General features: G+C 33.4%; 1 pseudogene; it reads left to right on the top strand.

The window, feature by feature from the left end:
- Nucleotides 1-3,642: 3,642 nt before the first annotated feature.
- LOC129899781 (putative late blight resistance protein homolog R1B-14) lies at nucleotides 3,643-12,960 on the top strand (annotated as a pseudogene).
- The last annotated feature ends 670 nt before the right edge of the window (nucleotides 12,961-13,630 follow it).

Below are 13,630 nucleotides of genomic sequence, written 5' to 3'. Positions count from 1 at the left end.
AGAGTCAAAACTACCTTTTAACTATTTGAAATAGGATAAATATACCCTTCAACTATTTTTGGGCTCAAAACTATCTTTCCCATCTAACTATTGGGACATTTCTACCCTCTCTTTTAATGGACTAATATGTGGCATCCGATGTGTAAATAAAAACAACACGTGGACGTCCACCTAAGCACACTAATCTGACTAGCCCACCCACCCATTAAAAGACCCCACCTCCCCTTATAACCCTATTCCCTCATTTCTATATATATATATATATATATATATATATATTATGAAAATATAATAAGAGAAGGCCATATATATATATGGTTTGTAAATGACAATTACTTTGTTAATATTCATTTGCATTTTATTCATTTTATTTTTTCTGTCTATAAGATCCGGAGAAACCTAGGTGGCCTCCAATATTTAGATTCTTTGGTTAGCTATCTTTGATATTACAACTAATTTGACTAATTGATGTAAACTTTTAATTATTACAAACTTCTACTAGTATTCTATTTCTCCAATTGAAGAAATGAGTGAAGAAATGAGGGAAGAAATGACGATAGAAATGAGGGAATAGGATTATAAGGGGAGGTGGGTTTTTTTAGTGGGCGGGCTAGTCAAATTAGTGTGTATAGGTGGTTGTTCATGGGGTGTTTTTATTTACACATCGGATGCCACATATTAGTCCGTTAAAAGGAAGGATAAAAGTGACCCAATAGTTAGACGGAAGGGTAGTTTTGAGCCCAAAATAGTTGAAGGGTATATTTAGCCTATTTTGAATAGTTGAAGGGTAGTTTTGACCCTTTTTCATAAATTTTTTAAAGACTTCATGCATGAAATTACAGTGTAAATTAAACTATTTGGTTCTTGAAAATTCAAACTATGCATCATATTTTGAGATAGAGAGAGTAAGCTTCATATTATTTATTTGAGTTGCACATTTAATTCAACCAAGGACTTAGTCAAAGTGGCCAAAATAGTTTTATTATCACACATTAATTATAACCACTTTTAATGTATGATACAAACATGTATGGTTCACAATTTTATCTCTAAAGTCTGAAATAGTGGACCATATTCAATAATTTTCAGTCTTAGACCAATAAAATTTTAGGCTACATTATCTCTAATTCATGTATCAAATGTCAAGAGTTCATTTTTCACATGATCACTCAACTATTTAGAAAGTCACTTTTTTGTTGGTAATAAAAAAAATTATTTAATTATTGTCATTTCATGTATAAAGTCACTTAATAAATTCAAATTGTATTCTCAATAGATAATGACGGTGTGGAATTATTTTCAAGCTCTTTTAATAATTGAAAAACCAACAATTCTCAATCAGCCAGGGATTTAGTCAAAGTGGCCAAAATAGTTTTGTTATCACACATTGATCATGGCCACTCTTAATGTACGATACATATATGTTTGGTTCTCAATTCTCATTTTTAAAATAGTGGATCATATCCAGTAATTCTTCCTCTTAGATCAATAAATTTCTAGACTACATTATCTCTAATATGACAAGTGGGAATTAAAATAGTACATGTCAAGAATTAACTTCTCATATTTTCACTTGACTATTTAAAAAGTCACTTTTCTAATTTTGTTTTCTAACAAAAAAATCGCTTAAATATTGTCATTTTGTGAATAAAGTCACTCGATCAATTTAAGTGATATATTTGATAAATATTGATCTTTGATGATGTGAACTTTTTTCAAGCCAAACTTTTTAAAAAAACTAAAGCCAAATCAATTTGAATAATTTAGGAAATAAATATCTTAACTCTAGATTCCTATTAATATTAATAATTAATATCATGATTCCTAAAGTGTTCTCTCCGTATATTGTGAATTTCGCTGCCCTATTTTACTCTTTTTTATTCATACTTTGTTTGTTCATATTTTATTAGAAAAAATATTATCATTCTTAAGTCAAATTTGTTATTTTTGTCTTTTTTTTATTAATTTTATCTACCCATCTATTCCCATTTTTTCCCAAGTAAATAAAAGGAAAAATGCATAAATTCAGTTTTGAGTCTGTCCCGAAAAGTCAATTACACATTTAAATTATTATGACGATCTATTACACACCTGTACTCTTCAAAAGTGAATTTATTTACCCTATAAGACGTATAACACCACTCTCACAATTGGAGAGGTGTATCACAATTGGAGAGGTGTATTACATTCGCGCCACATCACTATCATCACTGCCACATCAGATGCCATGTCAGATTTCGAAAAGAAAAATCCTCATATCATCAATTGCTTCTTCTTCAATGAACACCACCATGGAACCAGTAGTATTGCCACTACATCACTACCAAATTCATATATTTCACCATTAAAAATCAAAATCACTTATGATCAAACCCACAAAAATTGTAAATAACAACCATAAAATTCATCACCCATAATCAAACTCATAAGTAAAATTACATTATCACCATCAAAAGGTACAACCAACCACCAAATATCACTACCATCATTATCATTATTGATTTATTTTTCTTTACCACCTTCAATTTCCTCTTCTTTGCATTCATCACCAACAAATTCACCACTGTATTTTTTTTAAAATCAAATCATTAATTTTATCAATCACCAGCAAAATTGAAGAAAAAAATCAAATATAATAGAAATGATATAATCGAACAAAACTTTTAATTAAGAAAGTATAAAAATATTACCATCGAAGGGACGATGAAGAAAGTGGCCCTTCAGCTTGCTAGAGAACCGAAGGCCATAAAAAAATAGTGTCAAACAAAAATAAAATAGAAGGACTAACATATAAAGTGAGAAGAGTATTAAATTAATCTAAACCCAATTATCAATATGACCTTTTGGACTTTGTGGCAAACAAGTGATTCAACTTTTGCTTTTTAGACCTTCCTGGCAATAGTATTAACTTATATTTATAATTTTTTTTAATATACTATGAATGATTTTCTCGATAATTTTTTTAATATTGAGATTATTTTCTCCACTACCTTCGATCAACAAAAGATTCCTTTTTTGGTCTTTTATAAGCATTACTATTTGTTTTGTATGAATATTCATATTATCAATACTTACAACAATAACAACAACAACTCAGTGAAATTCCACAACGTGGGTCTGAGGAGGGTAACGTGTACACATGCCTGACTCCTACAAAGGTAGGACGATTATTTTCGAGAGACCCTCAGCTCAATAAAAGCATAAAAGAAGTCAGATACGACAAGAAGTACAAAGCAATAAAAGGGCAGCCCGGTGCACTAAAGCTCCCGCTATGCGCGGGGTCCAGGGAAGGTACAAAGCAATAAGAGAAAAAAAATAACGTAAATAAAATAGATAAAATAAAATACTGAAAGTACAAAGGATAATAACGAATAACAGAAATCATAGCACAAAAAAATTCACACTGCGCTAAAGCGACTACTAATAAGGCGGGGTAACGAGACTTTGTATTAGTCTTCTACCCTAATATGGGCCCTCCACACCCTTCTATCTAAGATCATGTCCTCGGTTAGCTGTAACTGCATCATGTCCTGTCTAATCATCTCTCCCAACACTTCTTCGTTCTACCCCTAACTCTTCTGAAATCATCCATGACCAACCTCTCACACCTCCACACTGGGGCAAATATTATCAATACTTATTATTCAGAATATGTGTGGCAACCTAAGAGATTTACATTGGTTGATAGTGAATGGTTGTGTTGAGCACGAGAATGTTGAATATGTCTTACCTCAGTTTCAACCTACGGCTAAGAGAGTTGGACTCTTCCTTTGGGATGTTCAAATTGATGGAGAGTCTCGAGTCTTCAAGCTTGCACATCTACTCATGTGGATTATTCCAATTGAGCTGGAGGTTATGAACAAATGTTTTACAAATTTGAAAGCTTCAACTTTAGCAGAAGTTAGACGCTTCATTAAGAAACTTCTGGAAATCTCTCCAGAAATTCTTAGAGAATATCTGATTCATCACCAGGAGCACATGATAATTGTTACTACCAACAGCATTTTAGGGGCTCGAAACATTTACATCATGATAGAGTTCCTATTAATTATTCTTTCTGATATGCCCAAGGACTTTATTCATCATGACAAATTATTTGATCTGTTGGCTCGTGTTGGAGCACTTACCAGGGAGGTATCAACTCTTGTTCGCGACTTAGAAGAGAAATTAAGGCATAAAGAGAGTACTGATGAAACTAATCGTACAACCCTAAAGTTGCTGGAAAATATTAAACTCCTCAAGGAAGATCTTAAAAATGTTTATCTGAAAGTCCCTGATTCATCTCAGTGTTTCTTTCCTATGAGTGATGGACCTCTCTTCATGCATCTTCTACAGACACTTAGATGATTTGCTGGATTCCAATGCTTATTCAATTGCTTTAATAAAGGAAGAAATTAGATTGGTGAAAGAAGACTTAGAATCCATAAGATCTTTTTTCGTGCATAATGAGCAAAAAGGGTATAAAGATCTCTAGGCACGTATTTTAGATGTGGCATATGAGGCAAAAGATGTCATTGATTCAATAATTGTTCAAGATAATAGTCTCTTACATCTTAGTTTCTCACTTCCCATTATCATAAAGAAGATCAAACTTATCAAAGAAGAGTTCTCCAATTTACATGAGAAGATTTCCAAGAACAGAGGTCTCGTTATTGTAAACTCCCCCAAGAAGCTAGTTGAAAGTGAGTCATCACCAGCTGGTAAAATAATTGTAGGTTTTGAGGAGGAGATAAATTGGATAATGAGAAAGCTCACCAGTGGACCTGGTATGCTGGGTTCGGGTAAAACTATTTGGGCATACAAAGTATACAATGATAAATCAATTTCTAGTCATTTCGACCTTCGTGTATGGTGTACAGTCGACCAAGATTCCAAGAGTATGAAGAAATGAATTTGTTGAATAAATTTTTAAATCAAGTTAATGGCTCTGATTCAAAATTTGGTGAGAATACTGATGTTGCTGATAAGTTACGGAAACTGTAAGTGTTTAAGCATTTTAATATCAATATTAAGTGATATTAATTTGCGTAAGTGGCATATGTTATTATTTCTTTAGTGCATAAAAATGTCTTTCATTATCATCTTTATTTAGTGCATGACTAAATCATTCCATTATATATTTTTAATCTAATTATCACTAATAAGTGGTGCACTAAATCATATTATTATATATTTTTAATCTAATTATCACTAATAAGTGGTGCACTAAATCATAATGGTGCACTAAATCATAATAGTACACTAAATGATGATAATGATGGCATTCTATTATTTTTTCATCTTTGTATGATTTTCTCTCCTATAAATAGAGAGGTCTTCTTTGTTTTGAAATGTAAGACAAGAGAAAAAAAAATTGAGAGAGTTAAGTTTATCTAAAAAACAGAGTTCTTATTAGTTGAAGGGAGGTGTTCTTTGTGTAGAGCTTTAAACTCAACTCTTGTCCAGAGTTTGTTGAGTTACATTTTTGTGATAAGGCTGTTGTATTCTGGAGGAGACAAGTCAAGAGAACTACTGCTGGACCAGTGAAACGATTTACTGCAGTGGGATTGAATCTCCTTAAAGAGAGCGAGATATCCGCGCCTCAGCCAAGAAGTGAAGTTAATTTCTTCATTTTGTTTTTCAATTGTAATTTGTAATCTTGTAATTTCAACAATAATTTTTAAGGAGATTCATTATGGCTACAATTGAAAAATCCACGGATATCAAGATGGGAGATCTAAATAAATCATTTCGGTTTAATGGTAATAATTTCAAGAGACGGAAGGATAAAGTACTTTTCTACTTAAGTCTTCTCAATGTTTCATATGTGTTAACTCAAAAAAATCCTAATAAAGTTGACATCCTCTCCATGGATAACGATGAACTAATTTCTCATCAAGAGAAAGTGGAAAAGTACAATAATGATTCCTACAAGTGTCAATATTATATTCTTAATTGTCTATCTGATAATTTTTATGATTATTTTGATAGAACTTACTCTAGTGCAAAGAAAATATGGAAAGCATTGCAGAGTAAATATGATACCGAAGAAGCTGGAGCAAAAAAATATGTTGCTAGTCGATTTTTTCGTTTCCAAATGGTGGATGATAAATTAGTGATAGACCAAACTCAAGATTTTATAATGATCGTTGGAGAGCTCAGGTCCGAGGAAGTCAAAATTGGAGACAACCTTATTGTTTGTGGCATAAAAGACAAACTTCCACGTTCATGGAAAGAGTTTCAAAAAATTATGCGCCACAAACAAAAGGAAACCTCTCTTGAGACTTTGATCATAAAAATCCGCATGGAAGAGGAGGCAAGGGGCCAAGATGCACTTTTACAAAATGAAGAGAGCAACATCACAACGAATGTAAATTTAGTTACTTCAAAATATGCTACTCCTGAATCTAACAAAAATACCTCTTTGAAGCCTAAGAAGAAAAAGTTCAAGAAAAATAATGGTAGACTTTCCAAGAAATATAATGGTGAAAATAGCCAAGCATAAAATCAATAAGTTTATGATAAAGGACCGTGCTTTGTCTGTGGCAAGAGTGAGCATATTGCTCGATTTTGCAGATACCGGAAACGTGGTCTTATACCTCAGGCAAACGTTACCGAAGAGCCTTTTGTGGCAATGATTACAGACATAAACATGGTTGAGAATGTTGATGGATGGTGGGCTGATTCTGGTGCAAACCGTCATGTCTGTTATGATAAAGATTGGTTTAAAAAAATATACTCCTTTTGGAGAGCCCAAAACCATCATGCTCGGTGATTCTCATACTACTCAAGTGCTTGGAACGGGAGATGTCGAATTGTGTTTTACCTCTGGAAGGATATTAACTTTGAAAGATGTACTTTATACTCCTTCCATGAGAAAAAACTTCATGTCTAGTTTTCTTCTTAATAAAGCAGGCTTTAAACAGATTATTGAATCTGATCAATATGTAATTGTGAAAAAAGATATTTTTGTGGAAAAGGGGTGTGCTTGTGATGGGATGTTTAAACTGAATGTTGAAATGAATAAAATTTCTACTTCTGTTTACATGCTTTCTTCTACTAATTTTTGGCATACTCGTTTATGTCATATTAATGATCGTTATGTTGGAATCATGAGTAATTTAGGATTAATCCCAGTGATTACAAAGAATTTTGAAAAGTGTGAAGCTTGTAGTAAAGAAAAAATCATTAAAAGGCCTCATTTTAAAATTGAAAGAAAAACTGATTTATTAGAATTAGTTCACATTGATATTTGTGAACTTGGAGGAATTTTAACTCGTGGAGGAAATAGATATTTTATCACTTTCATTGATGATTTTTCTAAGTTTACATATGTTTACTTAATGAAAAATAAAAGTGATGCTTTTGAAAATTTTAAATTTTTTCTCCATGGGGTTGAAAATCAGTTTGGAAAGAAAATAAAAAGAATTAGAAGTGATAGAGGCCGTGAATATGAGTCAAATGAGTTTAATTCTTTTGTTAGATCATTGAAAATAATTCATGAAACTACTCCTCCTTATTCTCCTTCATCTAATGGTGTAGCGGAAAGGAAAAATAGAACTTTGGTTGAATTGACTAATGTCATGTTTATTGAGTCAAATGCACCTTTGAATTTTTGGGGTGAAGCTATTTTGACTGCGTGTTATGTGTTAAATCGAGTGCCTCATAAAAAGACTAAACCAACACCTTTTGAATTGTGGAAAGGTCACAAGCCAAATTTGAGATATCTAAGAGTTTGGGGTTGTCTAGCCTTTGTGAGGCTAATGGATCCCAAAGTTACAAAATTGGGTAAGAAAGTTACTACTTGTGCTTTTATTGGTTATGCTTCAAATAGTACAACCTATAGATTTTTTAATCTTGAAGATAATATTGTAATAGAATCAGGTGATGCTATTTTTCATGAAAATAAATTTTCTTTTGATTCTAAAAATAGTGGGGGTCAAAGAATTGAACAAAATATTTTATCACTACCTAGTTCTTCTTCTTCCATTTTAAAAAATAAAGAAATTGATGATTTTAAGTTAAGAAGAAGTAAAAGAGCTAGAGTAGAAAAAAGATTTTGGTCCTGATTTTTATGTTTTTAATGTTGGAGATGACCCTTTCACTTTACAAGAAGTTTTATCTTCGCATAATTCTATTTTTTGGAAAAAGACTGTAAATGATGAAATGGAATAACTAATTTCTAATAAAACTTGGAAGTTAGTTGATTTACCACCAGGTTGTAAAACGGTTGGTTGCAAATGAGTCTTACGAAAAAAGTTAAAACCAGATGGATCAATCGATAAATATAAGGCTAGACTAGTTGCTAAAGGATTTAAGCAACTAGAAGGCCTAGAGTTTTTTGATACTTTTTCTCCGGTTACAAGAATTACATGCATTAGACTTTTAATTGTTGTGGCTGCAATTTTTAATTTGCATATTCATCAAATGAATGTAAAAACTGCTTTTTTAAATGGAGACCTTAATGAAGAAATTTATATGGAACAACCTGAAGGTTTTGTTGAAGCAGGCCAAGAAAGCAAAGTATGTAAACTTACTAAATCCCTATATGGATTGAAACAGGCACCAAAGCAATGGCATTAAAAGTTTGATTCATGCATGATTGAAAATAATTTTAAAATAAATGAGTGTGATAAGTGCATATATCATAAGTCTTGGAATAATACACATGTTATTATTTGCCTATATGTTGATGATTTATTGATCTTTGGCTCGAATATGAATGTTATTGATAATACTAAGAACATTCTTAGAAGCCATTTTGATATGAAAGATCTTGGTGAGGCAAATTTTATTCTAGAAATAAAAATTACTAGAACATGTGATGGAATTTTCCTTGACCAGTCACATTATGTTGAGAAAATTTTAAAAAAATATAACTTTCTTGATTGCAAGCATGTTTTAACTCCTTTTGATTCAAGTGTATACTTGTTTCTTGTTCAAAGTGAAAAGGATGTGATAAATCAAAAGGAATATGCTAGCGTAATTGGAAGTTTGAGATATGTGACTGATTGCACTAGGCCTGATATTGCATATGCTGTAGGAGTACTTAGCAGGTTTACTAGCAAGCCAGGTAATGAACATTGGCATGCTATAACAAGAGTTATGAAATATTTAATTGGAACAAAAATTTGTGGTTTGTTCTATAAAAAATATCCTGCTGTACTTGAAGGCTTTTCTGATGTAGATTGGAACACTCTAGCAGGTGATTCCTGCTCTACCACTGGTTACATTTTTACATTGGGTGGTGGTGCTGTTTGTTAGAAATCAAAAAAACAAACTATAATTGCTAACTCTACCATGGAGGCTGAACTAATTATTTTAGCTTCAGCTAGTGAGGAAGCGAATTGGTTAAGAGATTTATTATTTCAAATACCTTATTTTGAAAAACCAATTTCTCCAATTTTAATTCATTGTGATAGCACTGCAGCAATTGGTAGAGTTTAAAATTGTTATTACAACGGTAAATCTAGACCTATAAGGAGGAAACACAGTAATGTAAGATCGTATTTGATAAGTGGTACCATTAATGTTGATTATGTCAAATCTTGTGAAAATCTTGCAGATCCTCTTACTAAGGCCTTAACAAGAGAAAAGGCCTGGAGCACATCGAGGGGGATAGGATTGAAGCCTATAAATCCATGAGTCAGATATGAGGAAACCCAACCTGTAGACTAGAGATCCTATAACCAGGTTCAATGGAAAAAACGAATCATATGATGACTTATTGTGAAAAAATGCACTATTTTTTATTCCCTCCCTATGATGTGAGTGTATTGTTTCCTATAGTGAATTGTGGAGGTTGAGTTTAAAAAAAACTCTTAATAAAAATCTGTAGCCCGTATGGGTGGAGTGTTAAACTTATAGGAGCACTCTCGATAGATTTCACCTATGTGAGTGTGGAAGTGGGCCGCTTCCTATGAGAATTGGGCTTATTCTCAAAAGCACTCATAAAACCGAGATTGCACAAGGCCGTAATGTGCTGGCTTATAAAGCTCGTGACAATACTTTGATTACTATGTGTGAGCAGTAATATTTTATGTCCCTTAAGCAGTCATAGTTCAAGTCTGAGACCACTACGACTCTGGAGTAAAATTTCTTGTTTCACTATGTGGAGGTTCAATGCAGAGCACACCTTCATTAGGTATAGTAATCTTCCTTCAGCTGATAAACTCTCTTATATAATATTAAAATGAGTGGGGGATTGTAAGTGTTTAAGCATTTTAATATCAATATTAAGTGATATTAATTTGCATAAGTGGCATATGTTATTATTTTTTTAGTGCATAAAAATGTCTTTCATTATCATCTTTATTTAGTGCATGACTAAATCATTCCATTATATATTTTTAATCTAATTATCACTAATAAGTGGTGCACTAAATCATATTATTATATATTTTTAATCTAATTATCACTAATAAGTGGTGCACTAAATCATAATGGTGCACTAAATCATAATAGTACACTAAATGATGATAATGATGGCATTCTATTATTTTTTCATCTTTGTATGATTTTCTCTCCTATAAATAGAGAGGTCTTCTTTGTTTTGAAATGTAAGACAAGAGAAAAAAAAATTGAGAGAGTTAAGTTTATCTAAAAAACAGAGTTCTTATTAGTTGAAGGGAGGTGTTCTTTGTGTAGAGCTTTAAACTCAACTCTTGTCCAGAGTTTGTTGAGTTACATTTTTGTGATAAGGCTGTTGTATCCTGGAGGAGACAAGTCAAGAGAACTACTGCTGGACCAGTGAAACGATTTACTGCAGTGGGATTGAATCTCCTTAAAGAGAGCGAGATATCCGCGCCTCAGCCAAGAAGTGAAGTTAATTTCTTCATTTTGTTTTTCAATTATAATTTGTAATCTTGTAATTTCAACAACAGAAACAACTGTATGAAAAGAGGTATCTTATTGTCTTAGATGACTTGTGGGATACTGCAACATGGGATGAGTTAACAAGACCTTTTCCAGATGTTGAGAAAGGTAGAAGAATTATTTTGACTACTCGAGAAAAGGAAGTGACTTTGCATGGAAAGCTCTACTCTACTACTCTTTACCTTTGATTACTAAGACCAGAAGAAAGCTGGGAATTATTAGAGAAAAAAGCATTCGGAAACGAGAGTTGCCCTGATAAACTATTGGATGTTGGTAAATAAATAGCCCAAAATTGTAAAGGGCTTCGTTCGGTGGCTGATCTGATTGCTGGAGTCATTGCAGGGAGGGAAAAGAAAAAGACTGTGTGGCTTGAAGTTCAAAATAATTTGAGTTCCTTTATTTTGAACAGTGAAGTGGAAGTGATGAAGGTTATAGAATTAAGTTATGACCATTTACCACATCACCTTAAGTCATGTTTTCTTTACCTTGCAAGGTTTCCGAAGGACACTGCAATCACAATCCCTATGTTGGAAGATTTATGTCCAGCTGAAGGACTTGTGGAAGAAGTTTATTTGGATAACTTAAGTTCCAGTAGCTTGGTAATTATTTTCAATGAGATAGGTAAGTACCCGACTTGCCAACTTTATGATCTTTTGCATGACTTTTGTTGGATAAATGCAAGAAAGGAGAAGTTGTTTGACTGGATAAGTTCAAGTGCTCCATCGTCTTCTTCAGATTTGATGCCACATACAGTGTCCATTGACTGTACCAGCGAGTTCTTTGGGGTTAACAGTTTTGTCCAGTTAAGTTCAATTAAGAAAAGGCATTCTGGTAAACACCTCTATTCTTTGAGGATAACTGGAGACAAGATGGACGACCTTCTTTCTGATACATTTCACCTAAGACACTTGAGGCTTCTTAGAGCGTTAGACCTGGATCGCTCTTTTATCAAGGTGAAAGATTCTTTGCTGAATGAAATATGCATGTTGAATCATTTGAGGCTCTTATGCATTGGGATAGAAGTTAAATCTCTGCCTGCGTCTTTCTCAAACCTCTGGAATCTAGAAATCCTGTGGGTGTATAACGTAAGATCAACCTTGGTACTATTGCCGAGAATTTGGGATCTTATCAAGTTGCGAGAGCTGTTCATGAATGCTTGTTCTTTCTTTGATTTGGATACAGATGAACCAATATTGATAGCAGAGGACAGAAAGTTAGAGAAGTTGAAATGTTTACATTATCTCAAGCTTTCCTATTCAAAAGACACAGAGGATATTTTTGAAAGGTTTCCCAATCTTCAATTGCTTTCATGTGTCCTCAAGGAATCATGGGATTATTCAATAGAGCAATATTGGTTCCCGAAATTGGATTTCCTAACTGAAGTACAATCCCTCAGAATAGTTTTTAAAAGTTTAAACACAAATGACAGTGAGTCTTCTATAGCAACAAATCAGCCGTGGGATTTTCACTTCCCTTCGAATTTGAAAATATTGCGGTTGTGTGGCTTTCCTTTGACATCCGATTCACTATTAACAATAGCGAGACTCCCTAAACTTGAAGAGTTGTCCCTTTATAATACAATCATTCAGGGGGAAGAATGGAACATGGGGAGGATGACAACTTTGAGAATCTCAAATATTTGAACTTGCATGGAGTGACTCTTGCCAAGTGGGAGGTTGGAGAGGAATCCTTTCCCGCGCTTGAGAAATTAAAACTGCGGGGATGTCTTCAGGAGATTCCGCCTAGTTTCAGGGAATTTGTTCATTAAAAGTTATCAAACTTGTAGAGAGCCCTCATCTTGAAGACTCCTCTATGAAGATTAAGGAATGTGCTGAAGATATGTGGGGAGGGGACGAGCTTCAAGTAGTTGTCCGGAAGAATATCCCGTTATTTAAGTTGCATTTGAGCATTATGTGTGAACAGGTTCTTCTCCATTCTTTTCCTGTTCTGATTCCTGTGGCCAAATGTTAAAAGATGTCTACAATGTGTTTGGTAAAAGTCTCAACTGAACTATCTGTTTGTGAATACTAAGTAGAAATATTGTTGCACCTCATGATTGTTATAAACAAGTTTGACTATATTTGAAACATACATGGGATTATATTATGTCTCGACAATACACATCTGCCCTTGACCTTTTTTTTGTGTGTGTAAATTAACATTGTGGGATAATGCTTTGTAAGCACCATTTGATGTTTGACCTTGATCAATATCTCGAAAATAACTTCCTATATGTCTTGACTATATCTGCAGAATTGTTTCCTTCTATGACCTTGATAAAGTCATAAGCACATTTTATACATCAGACCCTTTGGTATTGGAAAGTACGCCATGCATATTAAAGCTTATGTTATTGTTATTCGAAAGTTCATAATCTGAAGCATAAATAATAAATTTTTCTCTCTTTCCCACAAACTTTATGTGTCCCCGTCAAAAAAGAAGAACCCTTTCCTGCTGCCATGCTCCGTTCACCTCCTAGTTGGCGTGAAGTTGCTATGCTTCGCGAGTTTTCTGCCACCAAATGCCAGCGACTTCAACTTGGAGTCATGGTATTGCCGACTCTTTGATAGGATGGGCAAGAAGGAAGTCAAATAAAAGGTTAGCAAACTCTGTACCATATTATGCAAGTTATCCTTTATCCCCGGATTTTTATGTTTTTGTCAATCTTTCAAGAGTTTGAATTGTGATGCAGAATGGTGGAATTCACGTCCACCAAGAATCAGCCATCGATAAGCCCTTGATGTTGAGGGGCTAATGTATCAACTTGTTCAAATAG

Source organism: Solanum dulcamara, chromosome 8 (genome assembly GCF_947179165.1).
Source record: "Solanum dulcamara chromosome 8, daSolDulc1.2, whole genome shotgun sequence".
Lineage (NCBI taxonomy): Eukaryota > Viridiplantae > Streptophyta > Magnoliopsida > Solanales > Solanaceae > Solanum > Solanum dulcamara.
Note: the sequence above shows the minus strand (reverse complement) of the source record. Positions and strands in the feature narration are given on the sequence as shown.